This window comes from Thalia democratica, chromosome 9 (genome assembly GCF_965202585.1).
Source record: "Thalia democratica chromosome 9, ktThaDemo2.hap1.1, whole genome shotgun sequence".
NCBI lineage: Eukaryota > Metazoa > Chordata > Thaliacea > Salpida > Salpidae > Thalia > Thalia democratica.
The window spans coordinates 6,501,600-6,526,769 of NC_139173.1; positions in this window are offsets into that span (position 1 = coordinate 6,501,600).

Consider the following 25,170-nt stretch of genomic DNA (forward strand, 5'->3'; position numbering starts at 1 on the left):
CAACCTTCAGCAAAATTTACAGCAATCTGTCGCCGTTTACCAGGGTCTGGTTGAGAAGTTTCTTCACTTAAAATCCCAAAGCAATGACTTGTGCAAAGTAGACTGTAAGTACTTTAGCTTATTGTTTACCAACAAATCGCAAATAGCACGTTGAAGTCGATGAACAGTGGTGAAATAATAATAAAGGAATTGCTTCCTTGGTGATGATACTTACCTTTCTATAATTAAGAATGTTGATATCAAAATCTCATTATCCTATGAACATTTGCTTGTTTACTTTAGTTCTTAATATAAAGTTGTGACGTCATTATTCGAGAATCACTATTTGGCATCATGAATAAACGAGAGTACAACAGCTTTTAAATTTTGTTATAATATGTACATTTTTTTTTAATTGTCTAATAGCTGAAAAAAAAATACTTTATACAAATATTAGATTATTCAAAATAAGATGATTATAAATTTTATTTGATTAATTTGAATTTAAATCAAACCTTAACTACGTTGTTTTTTTCTCTTTGTGCAACTAAGAAACTTTTAATGATGCTTGATTATAAAAGATTCAGACAATTGAAAAACCTCAAAACCTTTTTTGATTTTACATCTGTGTTGGCAAATCTAATGTATAGTACCATAAACCAACAATAATAAATGACATTTTTGTCAGTTTTTACACTTTTATGTCAATTTTTTCCATTGGCAACTATGATATATATTATTAAAAACCCATAAAAGTAAATGCCATTTTTGTTAGTTTTTACACTTTTATGTCAAGTATTTCCTTTGGCAACACTTATATATGGATCAAAAACCCATTATAGTACACGCCATTTTCGTTTATTTTCTCACTATGTTCTTAAGTATTTTGTTAGCTTCGTTTAAGTTTTAAGAGCTTCATAAGCAAGATGGCTATAAGTCGCAGCTCTAAATAGTTTGAATTTTTGTATACATTAAAATAAGGTTTCGTATATTAGTTCTTTTACTATACAAAACTTGAAAGTTTTCTAGAAGCTATAATTTTGTCATTTCTTGTCGCAAGAAGCTAAAAAATATCTTAAAATGCTCCTGAGAGTCTGAGCTTTCCGACAGTATCTTCGGATTGACCGAGTAAAGTCGCATTCTGAAGATATTAGTGCAAACGTAAAGTCATCTCGTGAAAATGCTATGTTTTTGAAGAATTTGATTTAATTTGTTCAACCTTCAGCAAAATTTACAGCAATCTGTCGCCGTTTACCAGGGTCTGGTTGAGAAGTTTCTTCACTTAAAATCCCAAAGCAATGACTTGTGCAAAGTAGACTGTAAGTACTTTAGCTTATTGTTTACCAACAAATCGCAAATAGCACGTTGAAGTCGATGAACAGTGGTGAAATAATAATAAAGGAATTGCTTCCTTGGTGATGATACTTACCTTTCTATAATTAAGAATGTTGATATCAAAATCTCATTATCCTATGAACATTTGCTTGTTTACTTTAGTTCTTAATATAAAGTTGTGACGTCATTATTCGAGAATCACTATTTGGCATCATGAATAAACGAGAGTACAACAGCTTTTAAATTTTGTTATAATATGTACATTTTTTTTTAATTGTCTAATAGCTGAAAAAAAAATACTTTATACAAATATTAGATTATTCAAAATAAGATGATTATAAATTTTATTTGATTAATTTGAATTTAAATCAAACCTTAACTACGTTGTTTTTTTCTCTTTGTGCAACTAAGAAACTTTTAATGATGCTTGATTATAAAAGATTCAGACAATTGAAAAACCTCAAAACCTTTTTTGATTTTACATCTGTGTTGGCAAATCTAATGTATAGTACCATAAACCAACAATAATAAATGACATTTTTGTCAGTTTTTACACTTTTATGTCAATTTTTTCCATTGGCAACTATGATATATATTATTAAAAACCCATAAAAGTAAATGCCATTTTTGTTAGTTTTTACACTTTTATGTCAAGTATTTCCTTTGGCAACACTTATATATGGATCAAAAACCCATTATAGTACACGCCATTTTCGTTTATTTTCTCACTATGTTCTTAAGTATTTTGTTAGCTTCGTTTAAGTTTTAAGAGCTTCATAAGCAAGATGGCTATAAGTCGCAGCTCTAAATAGTTTGAATTTTTGTATACATTAAAATAAGGTTTCGTATTTTAGTTCTTTTACTATACAAAACTTGAAAGTTTTCTAGAAGCTATAATTTTGTCATTTCTTGTCGCAAGAAGCTAAAAAATATCTTAAAATGCTCCTGAGAGTCTGAGCTTTCCGACAGTATCTTCGGATTGACCGAGTAAAGTCGCATTCTGAAGATATTAGTGCAAACGTAAAGTCATCTCGTGAAAATGCTATGTTTTTGAAGAATTTGATTTAATTTGTTCAACCTTCAGCAAAATTTACAGCAATCTGTCGCCGTTTACCAGGGTCTGGTTGAGAAGTTTCTTCACTTAAAATCCCAAAGCAATGACTTGTGCAAAGTAGACTGTAAGTACTTTAGCTTATTGTTTACCAACAAATCGCAAATAGCACGTTGAAGTCGATGAACAGTGGTGAAATAATAATAAAGGAATTGCTTCCTTGGTGATGATACTTACCTTTCTATAATTAAGAATGTTGATATCAAAATCTCATTATCCTATGAACATTTGCTTGTTTACTTTAGTTCTTAATATAAAGTTGTGACGTCATTATTCGAGAATCACTATTTGGCATCATGAATAAACGAGAGTACAACAGCTTTTAAATTTTGTTATAATATGTACATTTTTTTTTAATTGTCTAATAGCTGAAAAAAAAATACTTTATACAAATATTAGATTATTCAAAATAAGATGATTATAAATTTTATTTGATTAATTTGAATTTAAATCAAACCTTAACTACGTTGTTTTTTTCTCTTTGTGCAACTAAGAAACTTTTAATGATGCTTGATTATAAAAGATTCAGACAATTGAAAAACCTCAAAACCTTTTTTGATTTTACATCTGTGTTGGCAAATCTAATGTATAGTACCATAAACCAACAATAATAAATGACATTTTTGTCAGTTTTTACACTTTTATGTCAATTTTTTCCATTGGCAACTATGATATATATTATTAAAAACCCATAAAAGTAAATGCCATTTTTGTTAGTTTTTACACTTTTATGTCAAGTATTTCCTTTGGCAACACTTATATATGGATCAAAAACCCATTATAGTACACGCCATTTTCGTTTATTTTCTCACTATGTTCTTAAGTATTTTGTTAGCTTCGTTTAAGTTTTAAGAGCTTCATAAGCAAGATGGCTATAAGTCGCAGCTCTAAATAGTTTGAATTTTTGTATACATTAAAATAAGGTTTCGTATATTAGTTCTTTTACTATACAAAACTTGAAAGTTTTCTAGAAGCTATAATTTTGTCATTTCTTGTCGCAAGAAGCTAAAAAATATCTTAAAATGCTCCTGAGAGTCTGAGCTTTCCGACAGTATCTTCGGATTGACCGAGTAAAGTCGCATTCTGAAGATATTAGTGCAAACGTAAAGTCATCTCGTGAAAATGCTATGTTTTTGAAGAATTTGATTTAATTTGTTCAACCTTCAGCAAAATTTACAGCAATCTGTCGCCGTTTACCAGGGTCTGGTTGAGAAGTTTCTTCACTTAAAATCCCAAAGCAATGACTTGTGCAAAGTAGACTGTAAGTACTTTAGCTTATTGTTTACCAACAAATCGCAAATAGCACGTTGAAGTCGATGAACAGTGGTGAAATAATAATAAAGGAATTGCTTCCTTGGTGATGATACTTACCTTTCTATAATTAAGAATGTTGATATCAAAATCTCATTATCCTATGAACATTTGCTTGTTTACTTTAGTTCTTAATATAAAGTTGTGACGTCATTATTCGAGAATCACTATTTGGCATCATGAATAAACGAGAGTACAACAGCTTTTAAATTTTGTTATAATATGTACATTTTTTTTTAATTGTCTAATAGCTGAAAAAAAAATACTTTATACAAATATTAGATTATTCAAAATAAGATGATTATAAATTTTATTTGATTAATTTGAATTTAAATCAAACCTTAACTACGTTGTTTTTTTCTCTTTGTGCAACTAAGAAACTTTTAATGATGCTTGATTATAAAAGATTCAGACAATTGAAAAACCTCAAAACCTTTTTTGATTTTACATCTGTGTTGGCAAATCTAATGTATAGTACCATAAACCAACAATAATAAATGACATTTTTGTCAGTTTTTACACTTTTATGTCAATTTTTTCCATTGGCAACTATGATATATATTATTAAAAACCCATAAAAGTAAATGCCATTTTTGTTAGTTTTTACACTTTTATGTCAAGTATTTCCTTTGGCAACACTTATATATGGATCAAAAACCCATTATAGTACACGCCATTTTCGTTTATTTTCTCACTATGTTCTTAAGTATTTTGTTAGCTTCGTTTAAGTTTTAAGAGCTTCATAAGCAAGATGGCTATAAGTCGCAGCTCTAAATAGTTTGAATTTTTGTATACATTAAAATAAGGTTTCGTATATTAGTTCTTTTACTATACAAAACTTGAAAGTTTTCTAGAAGCTATAATTTTGTCATTTCTTGTCGCAAGAAGCTAAAAAATATCTTAAAATGCTCCTGAGAGTCTGAGCTTTCCGACAGTATCTTCGGATTGACCGAGTAAAGTCGCATTCTGAAGATATTAGTGCAAACGTAAAGTCATCTCGTGAAAATGCTATGTTTTTGAAGAATTTGATTTAATTTGTTCAACCTTCAGCAAAATTTACAGCAATCTGTCGCCGTTTACCAGGGTCTGGTTGAGAAGTTTCTTCACTTAAAATCCCAAAGCAATGACTTGTGCAAAGTAGACTGTAAGTACTTTAGCTTATTGTTTACCAACAAATCGCAAATAGCACGTTGAAGTCGATGAACAGTGGTGAAATAATAATAAAGGAATTGCTTCCTTGGTGATGATACTTACCTTTCTATAATTAAGAATGTTGATATCAAAATCTCATTATCCTATGAACATTTGCTTGTTTACTTTAGTTCTTAATATAAAGTTGTGACGTCATTATTCGAGAATCACTATTTGGCATCATGAATAAACGAGAGTACAACAGCTTTTAAATTTTGTTATAATATGTACATTTTTTTTTAATTGTCTAATAGCTGAAAAAAAAATACTTTATACAAATATTAGATTATTCAAAATAAGATGATTATAAATTTTATTTGATTAATTTGAATTTAAATCAAACCTTAACTACGTTGTTTTTTTCTCTTTGTGCAACTAAGAAACTTTTAATGATGCTTGATTATAAAAGATTCAGACAATTGAAAAACCTCAAAACCTTTTTTGATTTTACATCTGTGTTGGCAAATCTAATGTATAGTACCATAAACCAACAATAATAAATGACATTTTTGTCAGTTTTTACACTTTTATGTCAATTTTTTCCATTGGCAACTATGATATATATTATTAAAAACCCATAAAAGTAAATGCCATTTTTGTTAGTTTTTACACTTTTATGTCAAGTATTTCCTTTGGCAACACTTATATATGGATCAAAAACCCATTATAGTACACGCCATTTTCGTTTATTTTCTCACTATGTTCTTAAGTATTTTGTTAGCTTCGTTTAAGTTTTAAGAGCTTCATAAGCAAGATGGCTATAAGTCGCAGCTCTAAATAGTTTGAATTTTTGTATACATTAAAATAAGGTTTCGTATATTAGTTCTTTTACTATACAAAACTTGAAAGTTTTCTAGAAGCTATAATTTTGTCATTTCTTGTCGCAAGAAGCTAAAAAATATCTTAAAATGCTCCTGAGAGTCTGAGCTTTCCGACAGTATCTTCGGATTGACCGAGTAAAGTCGCATTCGGAAGATATTAGTGCAAACGTAAAGTCATCTCGTGAAAATGCTATGTGTTTGAAGAATTTGATTTAATTTGTTCAACCTTCAGCAAAATTTACAGCAATCTGTCGCCGTTTACCAGGGTCTGGTTGAGAAGTTTCTTCACTTAAAATCCCAAAGCAATGACTTGTGCAAAGTAGACTGTAAGTACTTTAGCTTATTGTTTACCAACAAATCGCAAATAGCACGTTGAAGTCGATGAACAGTGGTGAAATAATAATAAAGGAATTGCTTCCTTGGTGATGATACTTACCTTTCTATAATTAAGAATGTTGATATCAAAATCTCATTATCCTATGAACATTTGCTTGTTTACTTTAGTTCTTAATATAAAGTTGTGACGTCATTATTCGAGAATCACTATTTGGCATCATGAATAAACGAGAGTACAACAGCTTTTAAATTTTGTTATAATATGTACATTTTTTTTTAATTGTCTAATAGCTGAAAAAAAAATACTTTATACAAATATTAGATTATTCAAAATAAGATGATTATAAATTTTATTTGATTAATTTGAATTTAAATCAAACCTTAACTACGTTGTTTTTTTCTCTTTGTGCAACTAAGAAACTTTTAATGATGCTTGATTATAAAAGATTCAGACAATTGAAAAACCTCAAAACCTTTTTTGATTTTACATCTGTGTTGGCAAATCTAATGTATAGTACCATAAACCAACAATAATAAATGACATTTTTGTCAGTTTTTACACTTTTATGTCAATTTTTTCCATTGGCAACTATGATATATATTATTAAAAACCCATAAAAGTAAATGCCATTTTTGTTAGTTTTTACACTTTTATGTCAAGTATTTCCTTTGGCAACACTTATATATGGATCAAAAACCCATTATAGTACACGCCATTTTCGTTTATTTTCTCACTATGTTCTTAAGTATTTTGTTAGCTTCGTTTAAGTTTTAAGAGCTTCATAAGCAAGATGGCTATAAGTCGCAGCTCTAAATAGTTTGAATTTTTGTATACATTAAAATAAGGTTTCGTATATTAGTTCTTTTACTATACAAAACTTGAAAGTTTTCTAGAAGCTATAATTTTGTCATTTCTTGTCGCAAGAAGCTAAAAAATATCTTAAAATGCTCCTGAGAGTCTGAGCTTTCCGACAGTATCTTCGGATTGACCGAGTAAAGTCGCATTCGGAAGATATTAGTGCAAACGTAAAGTCATCTCGTGAAAATGCTATGTGTTTGAAGAATTTGATTTAATTTGTTCAACCTTCAGCAAAATTTACAGCAATCTGTCGCCGTTTACCAGGGTCTGGTTGAGAAGTTTCTTCACTTAAAATCCCAAAGCAATGACTTGTGCAAAGTAGACTGTAAGTACTTTAGCTTATTGTTTACCAACAAATCGCAAATAGCACGTTGAAGTCGATGAACAGTGGTGAAATAATAATAAAGGAATTGCTTCCTTGGTGATGATACTTACCTTTCTATAATTAAGAATGTTGATATCAAAATCTCATTATCCTATGAACATTTGCTTGTTTACTTTAGTTCTTAATATAAAGTTGTGACGTCATTATTCGAGAATCACTATTTGGCATCATGAATAAACGAGAGTACAACAGCTTTTAAATTTTGTTATAATATGTACATTTTTTTTTAATTGTCTAATAGCTGAAAAAAAAATACTTTATACAAATATTAGATTATTCAAAATAAGATGATTATAAATTTTATTTGATTAATTTGAATTTAAATCAAACCTTAACTACGTTGTTTTTTTCTCTTTGTGCAACTAAGAAACTTTTAATGATGCTTGATTATAAAAGATTCAGACAATTGAAAAACCTCAAAACCTTTTTTGATTTTACATCTGTGTTGGCAAATCTAATGTATAGTACCATAAACCAACAATAATAAATGACATTTTTGTCAGTTTTTACACTTTTATGTCAATTTTTTCCATTGGCAACTATGATATATATTATTAAAAACCCATAAAAGTAAATGCCATTTTTGTTAGTTTTTACACTTTTATGTCAAGTATTTCCTTTGGCAACACTTATATATGGATCAAAAACCCATTATAGTACACGCCATTTTCGTTTATTTTCTCACTATGTTCTTAAGTATTTTGTTAGCTTCGTTTAAGTTTTAAGAGCTTCATAAGCAAGATGGCTATAAGTCGCAGCTCTAAATAGTTTGAATTTTTGTATACATTAAAATAAGGTTTCGTATATTAGTTCTTTTACTATACAAAACTTGAAAGTTTTCTAGAAGCTATAATTTTGTCATTTCTTGTCGCAAGAAGCTAAAAAATATCTTAAAATGCTCCTGAGAGTCTGAGCTTTCCGACAGTATCTTCGGATTGACCGAGTAAAGTCGCATTCGGAAGATATTAGTGCAAACGTAAAGTCATCTCGTGAAAATGCTATGTGTTTGAAGAATTTGATTTAATTTGTTCAACCTTCAGCAAAATTTACAGCAATCTGTCGCCGTTTACCAGGGTCTGGTTGAGAAGTTTCTTCACTTAAAATCCCAAAGCAATGACTTGTGCAAAGTAGACTGTAAGTACTTTAGCTTATTGTTTACCAACAAATCGCAAATAGCACGTTGAAGTCGATGAACAGTGGTGAAATAATAATAAAGGAATTGCTTCCTTGGTGATGATACTTACCTTTCTATAATTAAGAATGTTGATATCAAAATCTCATTATCCTATGAACATTTGCTTGTTTACTTTAGTTCTTAATATAAAGTTGTGACGTCATTATTCGAGAATCACTATTTGGCATCATGAATAAACGAGAGTACAACAGCTTTTAAATTTTGTTATAATATGTACATTTTTTTTTAATTGTCTAATAGCTGAAAAAAAAATACTTTATACAAATATTAGATTATTCAAAATAAGATGATTATAAATTTTATTTGATTAATTTGAATTTAAATCAAACCTTAACTACGTTGTTTTTTTCTCTTTGTGCAACTAAGAAACTTTTAATGATGCTTGATTATAAAAGATTCAGACAATTGAAAAACCTCAAAACCTTTTTTGATTTTACATCTGTGTTGGCAAATCTAATGTATAGTACCATAAACCAACAATAATAAATGACATTTTTGTCAGTTTTTACACTTTTATGTCAATTTTTTCCATTGGCAACTATGATATATATTATTAAAAACCCATAAAAGTAAATGCCATTTTTGTTAGTTTTTACACTTTTATGTCAAGTATTTCCTTTGGCAACACTTATATATGGATCAAAAACCCATTATAGTACACGCCATTTTCGTTTATTTTCTCACTATGTTCTTAAGTATTTTGTTAGCTTCGTTTAAGTTTTAAGAGCTTCATAAGCAAGATGGCTATAAGTCGCAGCTCTAAATAGTTTGAATTTTTGTATACATTAAAATAAGGTTTCGTATATTAGTTCTTTTACTATACAAAACTTGAAAGTTTTCTAGAAGCTATAATTTTGTCATTTCTTGTCGCAAGAAGCTAAAAAATATCTTAAAATGCTCCTGAGAGTCTGAGCTTTCCGACAGTATCTTCGGATTGACCGAGTAAAGTCGCATTCGGAAGATATTAGTGCAAACGTAAAGTCATCTCGTGAAAATGCTATGTGTTTGAAGAATTTGATTTAATTTGTTCAACCTTCAGCAAAATTTACAGCAATCTGTCGCCGTTTACCAGGGTCTGGTTGAGAAGTTTCTTCACTTAAAATCCCAAAGCAATGACTTGTGCAAAGTAGACTGTAAGTACTTTAGCTTATTGTTTACCAACAAATCGCAAATAGCACGTTGAAGTCGATGAACAGTGGTGAAATAATAATAAAGGAATTGCTTCCTTGGTGATGATACTTACCTTTCTATAATTAAGAATGTTGATATCAAAATCTCATTATCCTATGAACATTTGCTTGTTTACTTTAGTTCTTAATATAAAGTTGTGACGTCATTATTCGAGAATCACTATTTGGCATCATGAATAAACGAGAGTACAACAGCTTTTAAATTTTGTTATAATATGTACATTTTTTTTTAATTGTCTAATAGCTGAAAAAAAAATACTTTATACAAATATTAGATTATTCAAAATAAGATGATTATAAATTTTATTTGATTAATTTGAATTTAAATCAAACCTTAACTACGTTGTTTTTTTCTCTTTGTGCAACTAAGAAACTTTTAATGATGCTTGATTATAAAAGATTCAGACAATTGAAAAACCTCAAAACCTTTTTTGATTTTACATTTGTGTTGGCAAATCTAATGTATAGTACCATAAACCAACAATAATAAATGACATTTTTGTCAGTTTTTACACTTTTATGTCAATTTTTTCCATTGGCAACTATGATATATATTATTAAAAACCCATAAAAGTAAATGCCATTTTTGTTAGTTTTTACACTTTTATGTCAAGTATTTCCTTTGGCAACACTTATATATGGATCAAAAACCCATTATAGTACACGCCATTTTCGTTTATTTTCTCACTATGTTCTTAAGTATTTTGTTAGCTTCGTTTAAGTTTTAAGAGCTTCATAAGCAAGATGGCTATAAGTCGCAGCTCTAAATAGTTTGAATTTTTGTATACATTAAAATAAGGTTTCGTATATTAGTTCTTTTACTATACAAAACTTGAAAGTTTTCTAGAAGCTATAATTTTGTCATTTCTTGTCGCAAGAAGCTAAAAAATATCTTAAAATGCTCCTGAGAGTCTGAGCTTTCCGACAGTATCTTCGGATTGACCGAGTAAAGTCGCATTCGGAAGATATTAGTGCAAACGTAAAGTCATCTCGTGAAAATGCTATGCGTTTAAAGAATTTGATTTAATTTGTTCAACCTTCAGCAAAATTTACAGCAATCTGTCGCCGTTTACCAGGGTCTGGTTGAGAAGTTTCTTCACTTAAAATCCCAAAGCAATGACTTGTGCAAAGTAGACTGTAAGTACTTTAGCTTATTGTTTACCAACAAATCGCAAATAGCACGTTGAAGTCGATGAACAGTGGTGAAATAATAATAAAGGAATTGCTTCCTTGGTGATGATACTTACCTTTCTATAATTAAGAATGTTGATATCAAAATCTCATTATCCTATGAACATTTGCTTGTTTACTTTAGTTCTTAATATAAAGTTGTGACGTCATTATTCGAGAATCACTATTTGGCATCATGAATAAACGAGAGTACAACAGCTTTTAAATTTTGTTATAATATGTACATTTTTTTTTAATTGTCTAATAGCTGAAAAAAAAATACTTTATACAAATATTAGATTATTCAAAATAAGATGATTATAAATTTTATTTGATTAATTTGAATTTAAATCAAACCTTAACTACGTTGTTTTTTTCTCTTTGTGCAACTAAGAAACTTTTAATGATGCTTGATTATAAAAGATTCAGACAATTGAAAAACCTCAAAACCTTTTTTGATTTTACATCTGTGTTGGCAAATCTAATGTATAGTACCATAAACCAACAATAATAAATGACATTTTTGTCAGTTTTTACACTTTTATGTCAATTTTTTCCATTGGCAACTATGATATATATTATTAAAAACCCATAAAAGTAAATGCCATTTTTGTTAGTTTTTACACTTTTATGTCAAGTATTTCCTTTGGCAACACTTATATATGGATCAAAAACCCATTATAGTACACGCCATTTTCGTTTATTTTCTCACTATGTTCTTAAGTATTTTGTTAGCTTCGTTTAAGTTTTAAGAGCTTCATAAGCAAGATGGCTATAAGTCGCAGCTCTAAATAGTTTGAATTTTTGTATACATTAAAATAAGGTTTCGTATATTAGTTCTTTTACTATACAAAACTTGAAAGTTTTCTAGAAGCTATAATTTTGTCATTTCTTGTCGCAAGAAGCTAAAAAATATCTTAAAATGCTCCTGAGAGTCTGAGCTTTCCGACAGTATCTTCGGATTGACCGAGTAAAGTCGCATTCGGAAGATATTAGTGCAAACGTAAAGTCATCTCGTGAAAATGCTATGTGTTTGAAGAATTTGATTTAATTTGTTCAACCTTCAGCAAAATTTACAGCAATCTGTCGCCGTTTACCAGGGTCTGGTTGAGAAGTTTCTTCACTTAAAATCCCAAAGCAATGACTTGTGCAAAGTAGACTGTAAGTACTTTAGCTTATTGTTTACCAACAAATCGCAAATAGCACGTTGAAGTCGATGAACAGTGGTGAAATAATAATAAAGGAATTGCTTCCTTGGTGATGATACTTACCTTTCTATAATTAAGAATGTTGATATCAAAATCTCATTATCCTATGAACATTTGCTTGTTTACTTTAGTTCTTAATATAAAGTTGTGACGTCATTATTCGAGAATCACTATTTGGCATCATGAATAAACGAGAGTACAACAGCTTTTAAATTTTGTTATAATATGTACATTTTTTTTTAATTGTCTAATAGCTGAAAAAAAAATACTTTATACAAATATTAGATTATTCAAAATAAGATGATTATAAATTTTATTTGATTAATTTGAATTTAAATCAAACCTTAACTACGTTGTTTTTTTCTCTTTGTGCAACTAAGAAACTTTTAATGATGCTTGATTATAAAAGATTCAGACAATTGAAAAACCTCAAAACCTTTTTTGATTTTACATCTGTGTTGGCAAATCTAATGTATAGTACCATAAACCAACAATAATAAATGACATTTTTGTCAGTTTTTACACTTTTATGTCAATTTTTTCCATTGGCAACTATGATATATATTATTAAAAACCCATAAAAGTAAATGCCATTTTTGTTAGTTTTTACACTTTTATGTCAAGTATTTCCTTTGGCAACACTTATATATGGATCAAAAACCCATTATAGTACACGCCATTTTCGTTTATTTTCTCACTATGTTCTTAAGTATTTTGTTAGCTTCGTTTAAGTTTTAAGAGCTTCATAAGCAAGATGGCTATAAGTCGCAGCTCTAAATAGTTTGAATTTTTGTATACATTAAAATAAGGTTTCGTATATTAGTTCTTTTACTATACAAAACTTGAAAGTTTTCTAGAAGCTATAATTTTGTCATTTCTTGTCGCAAGAAGCTAAAAAATATCTTAAAATGCTCCTGAGAGTCTGAGCTTTCCGACAGTATCTTCGGATTGACCGAGTAAAGTCGCATTCTGAAGATATTAGTGCAAACGTAAAGTCATCTCGTGAAAATGCTATGTTTTTGAAGAATTTGATTTAATTTGTTCAACCTTCAGCAAAATTTACAGCAATCTGTCGCCGTTTACCAGGGTCTGGTTGAGAAGTTTCTTCACTTAAAATCCCAAAGCAATGACTTGTGCAAAGTAGACTGTAAGTACTTTAGCTTATTGTTTACCAACAAATCGCAAATAGCACGTTGAAGTCGATGAACAGTGGTGAAATAATAATAAAGGAATTGCTTCCTTGGTGATGATACTTACCTTTCTATAATTAAGAATGTTGATATCAAAATCTCATTATACTATGAACATTTGCTTGTTTACTTTAGTTCTTAATATAAAGTTGTGACGTCATTATTCGAGAATCACTATTTGGCATCATGAATAAACGAGAGTACAACAGCTTTTAAATTTTGTTATAATATGTACATTTTTTTTTAATTGTCTAATAGCTGAAAAAAAAAATACTTTATACAAATATTAGATTATTCAAAATAAGATGATTATAAATTTTATTTGATTAATTTGAATTTAAATCAAACCTTAACTACGTTGTTTTTTTCTCTTTGTGCAACTAAGAAACTTTTAATGATGCTTGATTATAAAAGATTCAGACAATTGAAAAACCTCAAAACCTTTTTTGATTTTACATCTGTGTTGGCAAATCTAATGTATAGTACCATAAACCAACAATAATAAATGGCATTTTTGTCAGTTTTTACACTTTTATGTCAATTTTTTCCATTGGCAACTATGATATATATTATTAAAAACCCATAAAAGTAAATGCCATTTTTGTTAGTTTTTACACTTTTATGTCAAGTATTTCCTTTGGCAACACTTATATATGGATCAAAAACCCATTATAGTACACGCCATTTTCGTTTATTTTCTCACTATGTTCTTAAGTATTTTGTTAGCTTCGTTTAAGTTTTAAGAGCTTCATAAGCAAGATGGCTATAAGTCGCAGCTCTAAATAGTTTGAATTTTTGTATACATTAAAATAAGGTTTCGTATATTAGTTCTTTTACTATACAAAACTTGAAAGTTTTCTAGAAGCTATAATTTTGTCATTTCTTGTCGCAAGAAGCTAAAAAATATCTTAAAATGCTCCTGAGAGTCTGAGCTTTCCGACAGTATCTTCGGATTGACCGAGTAAAGTCGCATTCTGAAGATATTAGTGCAAACGTAAAGTCATCTCGTGAAAATGCTATGTTTTTGAAGAATTTGATTTAATTTGTTCAACCTTCAGCAAAATTTACAGCAATCTGTCGCCGTTTACCAGGGTCTGGTTGAGAAGTTTCTTCACTTAAAATCCCAAAGCAATGACTTGTGCAAAGTAGACTGTAAGTACTTTAGCTTATTGTTTACCAACAAATCGCAAATAGCACGTTGAAGTCGATGAACAGTGGTGAAATAATAATAAAGGAATTGCTTCCTTGGTGATGATACTTACCTTTCTATAATTAAGAATGTTGATATCAAAATCTCATTATCCTATGAACATTTGCTTGTTTACTTTAGTTCTTAATATAAAGTTGTGACGTCATTATTCGAGAATCACTATTTGGCATCATGAATAAACGAGAGTACAACAGCTTTTAAATTTTGTTATAATATGTACATTTTTTTTTAATTGTCTAATAGCTGAAAAAAAAAATACTTTATACAAATATTAGATTATTCAAAATAAGATGATTATAAATTTTATTTGATTAATTTGAATTTAAATCAAACCTTAACTACGTTGTTTTTTTCTCTTTGTGCAACTAAGAAACTTTTAATGATGCTTGATTATAAAAGATTCAGACAATTGAAAAACCTCAAAACCTTTTTTGATTTTACATCTGTGTTGGCAAATCTAATGTATAGTACCATAAACCAACAATAATAAATGGCATTTTTGTCAGTTTTTACACTTTTATGTCAATTTTTTCCATTGGCAACTATGATCTATATTATTAAAAACCCATAAAAGTAAATGCCATTTTTGTTAGTTTTTACACTTTTATGTCAAGTATTTCCTTTGGCAACACTTATATATGGATCAAAAACCCATTATAGTACACGCCATTTTCGTTTATTTTCTCACTATGTTCTTAAGTATTTTGTTAGCTTCGTTTAAGTTTTAAGAGCTTCATAAGCAAGATGGCTATAAGTCGCAGCTCTAAATAGTTTGAATTTTTGTATACATTAAAATAAGGTTTCGTATATTAGTTCTTTTACTATACAAAACTTGAAAGTTTTCTAGAAGCTATAATTTTGTCATTTCTTGTCGCAAGAAGCTAAAAAATATCTTAAAATGCTCCTGAGAGTCTGAGCTTTCCGACAGTATCTTCGGATTGACCGAGTAAAGTCGCATTCTGAAGATATTAGTGCAAACGTAAAGTCATCTCGTGAAAATGCTATGTTTTTGAAGAATTTGATTTAATTTGTTCAACCTTCAGCAAAATTTACAGCAATCTCTCGCCGTTTACCAGGGTCTGGTTGAGAAATTTCTTCACTTAAAATCCCAAAGCAATGACTTGTGCAAAGTAGACTGTAAGTACTTTAGCTTATTGTTTACCAACAAATCGCAAATAGCACGTTGAAGTCGATGAACAGTGGTGAAATAATAATAAAGGAATTGCTTCCTTGGTGATGATACTTACCTTTCTATAATTAAGAATGTTGATATCAAAATCTCATTATCCTATGAACATTTGCTTGTTTACTTTAGTTCTTAATATAAAGTTGTGACGTCATTATTCGAGAATCACTATTTGGCATCATGAATAAACGAGAGTACAACAGCTTTTAAATTTTGTTATAATATGTACATTTTTTTTTAATTGTCTAATAGCTGAAAAAAAAATACTTTATACAAATATTAGATTATTCAAAATAAGATGATTATAAATTTTATTTGATTAATTTGAATTTAAATCAAACCTTAACTACGTTGTTTTTTTCTCTTTGTGCAACTAAGAAACTTTTAATGATGCTTGATTATAAAAGATTCAGACAATTGAAAAACCTCAAAACCTTTTTTGATTTTACATCTGTGTTGGCAAATCTAATGTATAGTACCATAAACCAACAATAATAAATGGCATTTTTGTCAGTTTTTACACTTTTATGTCAATTTTTTCCATTGGCAACTATGATATATATTATTAAAAACCCATAAAAGTAAATGCCATTTTTGTTAGTTTTTACACTTTTATGTCAAGTATTTCCTTTGGCAACACTTATATATGGATCAAAAACCCATTATAGTACACGCCATTTTCGTTTATTTTCTCACTATGTTCTTAAGTATTTTGTTAGCTTCGTTTAAGTTTTAAGAGCTTCATAAGCAAGATGGCTATAAGTCGCAGCTCTAAATAGTTTGAATTTTTGTATACATTAAAATAAGGTTTCGTATATTAGTTCTTTTACTATACAAAACTTGAAAGTTTTCTAGAAGCTATAATTTTGTCATTTCTTGTCGCAAGAAGCTAAAAAATATCTTAAAATGCTCCTGAGAGTCTGAGCTTTACGACAGTATCTTCGGATTGACCGAGTAAAGTCGCATTCTGAAGATATTAGTGCAAACGTAAAGTCATCTCGTGAAAATGCTATGTTTTTGAAGAATTTGATTTAATTTGTTCAACCTTCAGCAAAATTTACAGCAATCTGTCGCCGTTTACCAGGGTCTGGTTGAGAAGTTTCTTCACTTAAAATCCCAAAGCAATGACTTGTGCAAAGTAGACTGTAAGTACTTTAGCTTATTGTTTACCAACAAATCGCAAATAGCACGTTGAAGTCGATGAACAGTGGTGAAATAATAATAAAGGAATTGCTTCCTTGGTGATGATACTTACCTTTCTATAATTAAGAATGTTGATATCAAAATCTCATTATCCTATGAACATTTGCTTGTTTACTTTAGTTCTTAATATAAAGTTGTGACGTCATTATTCGAGAATCACTATTTGGCATCATGAATAAACGAGAGTACAACAGCTTTTAAATTTTGTTATAATATGTACATTTTTTTTTAATTGTCTAATAGCTGAAAAAAAAAATACTTTATACAAATATTAGATTATTCAAAATAAGATGATTATAAATTTTATTTGATTAATTTGAATTTAAATCAAACCTTAACTACGTTGTTTTTTTCTCTTTGTGCAACTAAGAAACTTTTAATGATGCTTGATTATAAAAGATTCAGACAATTGAAAAACCTCAAAACCTTTTTTGATTTTACATCTGTGTTGGCAAATCTAATGTATAGTACCATAAACCAACAATAATAAATGGCATTTTTGTCAGTTTTTACACTTTTATGTCAATTTTTTCCATTGGCAACTATGATATATATTATTAAAAACCCATAAAAGTAAATGCCATTTTTGTTAGTTTTTACACTTTTATGTCAAGTATTTCCTTTGGCAACACTTATATATGGATCAAAAACCCATTATAGTACACGCCATTTTCGTTTATTTTCTCACTATTATCTTAAGTATTTTGTTAGCTTCGTTTAAGTTTTAAGAGCTTCATAAGCAAGATGGCTATAAGTCGCAGCTCTAAATAGTTTGAATTTTTGTATACATTAAAATAAGGTTTCGTATATTAGTTCTTTTACTATACAAAACTTGAAAGTTTTCTAGAAGCTATAATTTTGTCATTTCTTGTCGCAAGAAGCTAAAAAATATCTTAAAATGCTCCTGAGAGTCTGAGCTTTCCGACAGTATCTTCGGATTGACCGAGTAAAGTCGCATTCGGAAGATATTAGTGCAAACGTAAAGTCATCTCGTGAAAATGCTATGTGTTTGAAGAATTTGATTTAATTTGTTCAACCTTCAGCAAAATTTACAGCAATCTGTCGCCGTTTACCAGGGTCTGGTTGAGAAGTTTCTTCACTTAAAATCCCAAAGCAATGACTTGTGCAAAGTAGACTGTAAGTACTTTAGCTTATTGTTTACCAACAAATCGCAAATAGCACGTTGAAGTCGATGAACAGTGGTGAAATAATAATAAAGGAATTGCTTCCTTGGTGATGATACTTACCTTTCTATAATTAAGAATGTTGATATCAAAATCTCATTATCCTATGAACATTTGCTTGTTTACTTTAGTTCTTAATATAAAGTTGTGACGTCATTATTCGAGAATCACTATTTGGCATCATGAATAAACGAGAGTACAACAGCTTTTAAATTTTGTTATAATATGTACATTTTTTTTTAATTGTCTAATAGCTGAAAAAAAAAATACTTTATACAAATATTAGATTATTCAAAATAAGATGATTATAAATTTTATTTGATTAATTTGAATTTAAATCAAACCTTAACTACGTTGTTTTTTTCTCTTTGTGCAACTAAGAAACTTTTAATGATGCTTGATTATAAAAGATTCAGACAATTGAAAAACCTCAAAACCTTTTTTGATTTTACATCTGTGTTGGCAAATCTAATGTATAGTACCATAAACCAACAATAATAAATGGCATTTTTGTCAGTTTTTACACTTTTATGTCAATTTTTTCCATTGGCAACTATGATATATATTATTAAAAACCCATAAAAGTAAATGCCATTTTTGTTAGTTTTTACACTTTTATGTCAAGTATTTCCTTTGGCAACACTTATATATGGATCAAAAACCCATTATAGTACACGCCATTTTCGTTTATTTTCTCACTATTATCTTAAGTATTTTGTTAGCTTCGTTTAAGTTTTAAGAGCTTCATAAGCAAGATGGCTATAAGTCGCAGCTCTAAATAGTTTGAATTTTTGTATACATTAAAATAAGGTTTCGTATATTAGTTCTTTTACTATACAAAACTTGAAAGTTTTCTAGAAGCTATAATTTTGTCATTTCTTGTCGCAAGAAGCTAAAAAATATCTTAAAATGCTCCTGAGAGTCTGAGCTTTACGACAGTATCTTCGGATTGACCGAGTAAAGTCGCATTCTGAAGATATTAGTGCAAACGTAAAGTCATCTCGTGAAAATGCTATGTTTTTGAAGAATTTGATTTAATTTGTTCAACCTTCAGCAAAATTTACAGCAATCTGTCGCCGTTTACCAGGGTCTGGTTGAGAAGTTTCTTCACTTAAAATCCCAAAGCAATGACTTGTGCAAAGTAGACTGTAAGTACTTTAGCTTATTGTTTACCAACAAATCGCAAATAGCACGTTGAAGTCGATGAACAGTGGTGAAATAATAATAAAGGAATTGCTTCCTTGGTGATGATACTTACCTTTCTATAATTAAGAATGTTGATATCAAAATCTCATTATCCTATGAACATTTGCTTGTTTACTTTAGTTCTTAATATAAAGTTGTGACGTCATTATTCGAGAATCACTATTTGGCATCATGAATAAACGAGAGTACAACAGCTTTTAAATTTTGTTATAATATGTACATTTTTTTTTAATTGTCTAATAGCTGAAAAAAAAAATACTTTATACAAATATTAGATTATTCAAAATAAGATGATTATAAATTTTATTTGATTAATTTGAATTTAAATCAAACCTTAACTACGTTGTTTTTTTCTCTTTGTGCAACTAAGAAACTTTTAATGATGCTTGATTATAAAAGATTCAGACAATTGAAAAACCTCAAAACCTTTTTTGATTTTACATCTGTGTTGGCAAATCTAATGTATAGTACCATAAACCAACAATAATAAATGGCATTTTTGTCAGTTTTTACACTTTTATGTCAATTTTTTCCATTGGCAACTATGATATATATTATTAAAAACCCATAAAAGTAAATGCCATTTTTGTTAGTTTTTACACTTTTATGTCAAGTATTTCCTTTGGCAACACTTATATATGGATCAAAAACCCATTATAGTACACGCCATTTTCGTTTATTTTCTCACTATTATCTTAAGTATTTTGTTAGCTTCGTTTAAGTTTTAAGAGCTTCATAAGCAAGATGGCTATAAGTCGCAGCTCTAAATAGTTTGAATTTTTGTATACATTAAAATAAGGTTTCGTATATTAGTTCTTTTACTATACAAAACTTGAAAGTTTTCTAGAAGCTATAATTTTGTCATTTCTTGTCGCAAGAAGCTAAAAAATATCTTAAAATGCTCCTGAGAGTCTGAGCTTTCCGACAGTATCTTCGGATTGACCGAGTAAAGTCGCATTCTGAAGATATTAGTGCAAACGTAAAGTCATCTCGTGAAAATGCTATGTGTTTGAAGAATTTGATTTAATTTGTTCAACCTTCAGCAAAATTTACAGCAATCTGTCGCCGTTTACCAGGGTCTGGTTGAGAAGTTTCTTCACTTAAAATCCCAAAGCAATGACTTGTGCAAAGTAGACTGTAAGTACTTTAGCTTATTGTTTACCAACAAATCGCAAATAGCACGTTGAAGTCGATGAACAGTGGTGAAATAATAATAAAGGAATTGCTTCCTTGGTGATGATACTTACCTTTCTATAATTAAGAATGTTGATATCAAAATCTCATTATCCTATGAACATTTGCTTGTTTACTTTAGTTCTTAATATAAAGTTGTGACGTCATTATTCGAGAATCACTATTTGGCATCATGAATAAACGAGAGTACAACAGCTTTTAAATTTTGTTATAATATGTACATTTTTTTTTAATTGTCTAATAGCTGAAAAAAAAAATACTTTATACAAATATTAGATTATTCAAAATAAGATGATTATAAATTTTATTTGATTAATTTGAATTTAAATCAAACCTTAACTACGTTGTTTTTTTCTCTTTGTGCAACTAAGAAACTTTTAATGATGCTTGATTATAAAAGATTCAGACAATTGAAAAACCTCAAAACCTTTTTTGATTTTACATCTGTGTTGGCAAATCTAATGTATAGTACCATAAACCAACAATAATAAATGGCATTTTTGTCAGTTTTTACACTTTTATGTCAATTTTTTCCATTGGCAACTATGATATATATTATTAAAAACCCATAAAAGTAAATGCCATTTTTGTTAGTTTTTACACTTTTATGTCAAGTATTTCCTTTGGCAACACTTATATATGGATCAAAAACCCATTATAGTACACGCCATTTTCGTTTATTTTCTCACTATTATCTTAAGTATTTTGTTAGCTTCGTTTAAGTTTTAAGAGCTTCATAAGCAAGATGGCTATAAGTCGCAGCTCTAAATAGTTTGAATTTTTGTATACATTAAAATAAGGTTTCGTATATTAGTTCTTTTACTATACAAAACTTGAAAGTTTTCTAGAAGCTATAATTTTGTCATTTCTTGTCGCAAGAAGCTAAAAAATATCTTAAAATGCTCCTGAGAGTCTGAGCTTTACGACAGTATCTTCGGATTGACCGAGTAAAGTCGCATTCTGAAGATATTAGTGCAAACGTAAAGTCATCTCGTGAAAATGCTATGTTTTTGAAGAATTTGATTTAATTTGTTCAACCTTCAGCAAAATTTACAGCAATCTGTCGCCGTTTACCAGGGTCTGGTTGAGAAGTTTCTTCACTTAAAATCCCAAAGCAATGACTTGTGCAAAGTAGACTGTAAGTACTTTAGCTTATTGTTTACCAACAAATCGCAAATAGCACGTTGAAGTCGATGAACAGTGGTGAAATAATAATAAAGGAATTGCTTCCTTGGTGATGATACTTACCTTTCTATAATTAAGAATGTTGATATCAAAATCTCATTATCCTATGAACATTTGCTTGTTTACTTTAGTTCTTAATATAAAGTTGTGACGTCATTATTCGAGAATCACTATTTGGCATCATGAATAAACGAGAGTACAACAGCTTTTAAATTTTGTTATAATATGTACATTTTTTTTTAATTGTCTAATAGCTGAAAAAAAAAATACTTTATACAAATATTAGATTATTCAAAATAAGATGATTATAAATTTTATTTGATTAATTTGAATTTAAATCAAACCTTAACTACGTTGTTTTTTTCTCTTTGTGCAACTAAGAAACTTTTAATGATGCTTGATTATAAAAGATTCAGACAATTGAAAAACCTCAAAACCTTTTTTGATTTTACATCTGTGTTGGCAAATCTAATGTATAGTACCATAAACCAACAATAATAAATGGCATTTTTGTCAGTTTTTACACTTTTATGTCAATTTTTTCCATTGGCAACTATGATATATATTATTAAAAACCCATAAAAGTAAATGCCATTTTTGTTAGTTTTTACACTTTTATGTCAAGTATTTCCTTTGGCAACACTTATATATGGATCAAAAACCCATTATAGTACACGCCATTTTCGTTTATTTTCTCACTATTATCTTAAGTATTTTGTTAGCTTCGTTTAAGTTTTAAGAGCTTCATAAGCAAGATGGCTATAAGTCGCAGCTCTAAATAGTTTGAATTTTTGTATACATTAAAATAAGGTTTCGTATATTAGTTCTTTTACTATACAAAACTTGAAAGTTTTCTAGAAGCTATAATTTTGTCATTTCTTGTCGCAAGAAGCTAAAAAATATCTTAAAATGCTCCTGAGAGTCACAGCTTTCTGACAGTATCTTCGGATTGACCGAGTAAAGTCGCATTCGGAAGATATTAGTGCAAACGTAAAGTCATCTCGTGAAAATGCTATGTTTTTGAAGAATTTGATTTAATTTGTTCAACCTTCAGCAAAATTTACAGCAATCTCTCGCCGTTTACCAGGGTCTGGTTGAGAAATTTCTTCACTTAAAATCCCAAAGCAATGACTTGTGCAAAGTAGACTGTAAGTACTTTAGCTTATTGTTTACCAACAAATCGCAAATAGCACGTTGAAGTCGATGAACAGTGGTGAAATAATAATAAAGGAATTGCTTCCTTGGTGATGATACTTACCTTTCTATAATTAAGAATGTTGATATCAAAATCTCATTATCCTATGAACATTTGCTTGTTTACTTTAGTTCTTAATATAAAGTTGTGACGTCATTATTCGAGAATCACTATTTGGCATCATGAATAAACGAGAGTACAACAGCTTTTAAATTTTGTTATAATATGTACATTTTTTTTTAATTGTCTAATAGCTGAAAAAAAAAATACTTTATACAAATATTAGATTATTCAAAATAAGATGATTATAAATTTTATTTGATTAATTTGAATTTAAATCAAACCTTAACTACGTTGTTTTTTTCTCTTTGTGCAACTAAGAAACTTTTAATGATGCTTGATTATAAAAGATTCAGACAATTGAAAAACCTCAAAACCTTTTTTGATTTTACATCTGTGTTGGCAAATCTAATGTATAGTACCATAAACCAACAATAATAAATGGCATTTTTGTCAGTTTTTACACTTTTATGTCAATTTTTTCCATTGGCAACTATGATATATATTATTAAAAACCCATAAAAGTAAATGCCATTTTTGTTAGTTTTTACACTTTTATGTCAAGTATTTCCTTTGGCAACACTTATATATGGATCAAAAACCCATTATAGTACACGCCATTTTCGTTTATTTTCTCACTATTATCTTAAGTATTTTGTTAGCTTCGTTTAAGTTTTAAGAGCTTCATAAGCAAGATGGCTATAAGTCGCAGCTCTAAATAGTTTGAATTTTTGTATACATTAAAATAAGGTTTCGTATATTAGTTCTTTTACTATACAAAACTTGAAAGTTTTCTAGAAGCTATAATTTTGTCATTTCTTGTCGCAAGAAGCTAAAAAATATCTTAAAATGCTCCTGAGAGTCTGAGCTTTCCGACAGTATCTTCGGATTGACCGAGTAAAGTCGCATTCGGAAGATATTAGTGCAAACGTAAAGTCATCTCGTGAAAATGCTATGTGTTTGAAGAATTTGATTTAATTTGTTCAACCTTCAGCAAAATTTACAGCAATCTCTCGCCGTTTACCAGGGTCTGGTTGAGAAATTTCTTCACTTAAAATCTCAAAGCAATGACTTGTGCGAAGTAGACTGTAAGTACTTAGGCTTATTGTTCACCAACAAATCAGCAAACAGCACGTTGAAGTCGATGAACAGTTGTGGAATAATAATAAAGGAATTGCTTCCTTGGTGATGATACTTACCTTTCTATTATTAAGAATGTTGATATAAAAAACTCATTATCTAATGAACATTTTCTTGTTTACTTTAGTTTTTAGTATTAAGTTGTGACGTCATTATTCGAGAATCACTATTTGGCATCATGAATAAACGAGAGTATAAACAGCTTTTAACTTTTGTTATCATATGTACATTTTTTTTTAATTGTCGAATAACTGAAGAAAAATAAATATTTTATACAACCATTAGATTATTCAAAGTTAGCTGATTATTAATTTTACTTCGATAAATTTGAATTGAAATCAAACCTTATCTATGTTGTTTTTTTTCTCCTTGTGCAACTAAGAAACATTTAATGATGCTAGATCATAAAAGATTCAGACAATTAAAAAACCTCAAAAACTTTTTTGATTTTACATCTGTGTTGGCAACCCTAATGTAGAGTATCAAAAACCAACGATAATAAATGCCATTATTGTTAGTTTTTACACTTTTATGACAAGTTTTTCCATTGGTAATCCGATATATAGTATTACCCATAAAAGTAAATGCCATTTTTGTCAGTTTTTACATTTTTATGTCAAGTATTTCCATTGGCAACACTTATATATGGTATCTAAAACCCATTATAGTACACGCCATTTTCTTTCATCTTCTCACTTTTATGTTAAGTATTTTTATTAGTTTCGCTTAAGTTAAACAAGCTTCGTAAGCAAGATGGCTATAAGTCGCAGCTCTAAATAGTTTGAATTTTTGTATATATTAAAATAAGGTTTCGTATATTAGTTCTTTTACTATAGAAAACTAAAAAAAAATTCTAGAAGCAATAACTTTGTTATTTCTTGTCTCAAGAAGCTAAAAAATATCTTAAAATGCTCCTGAGAGTCACAGCTTTCTGACAGTATCTTCGGATTGACCGAGTAAAGTCGCATTCTGAAGATATTAGTGCAAACGTAAAGTCATCTCGTGAAAATGCTATGTGTTTGAAGAATTTGATTTAATTTGTTCAACCTTCAGCAAAATTTACAGCAATCTCTCGCCGTTTACCAGGGTCTGGTTGAGAAATTTCTTCACTTAAAATCTCAAAGCA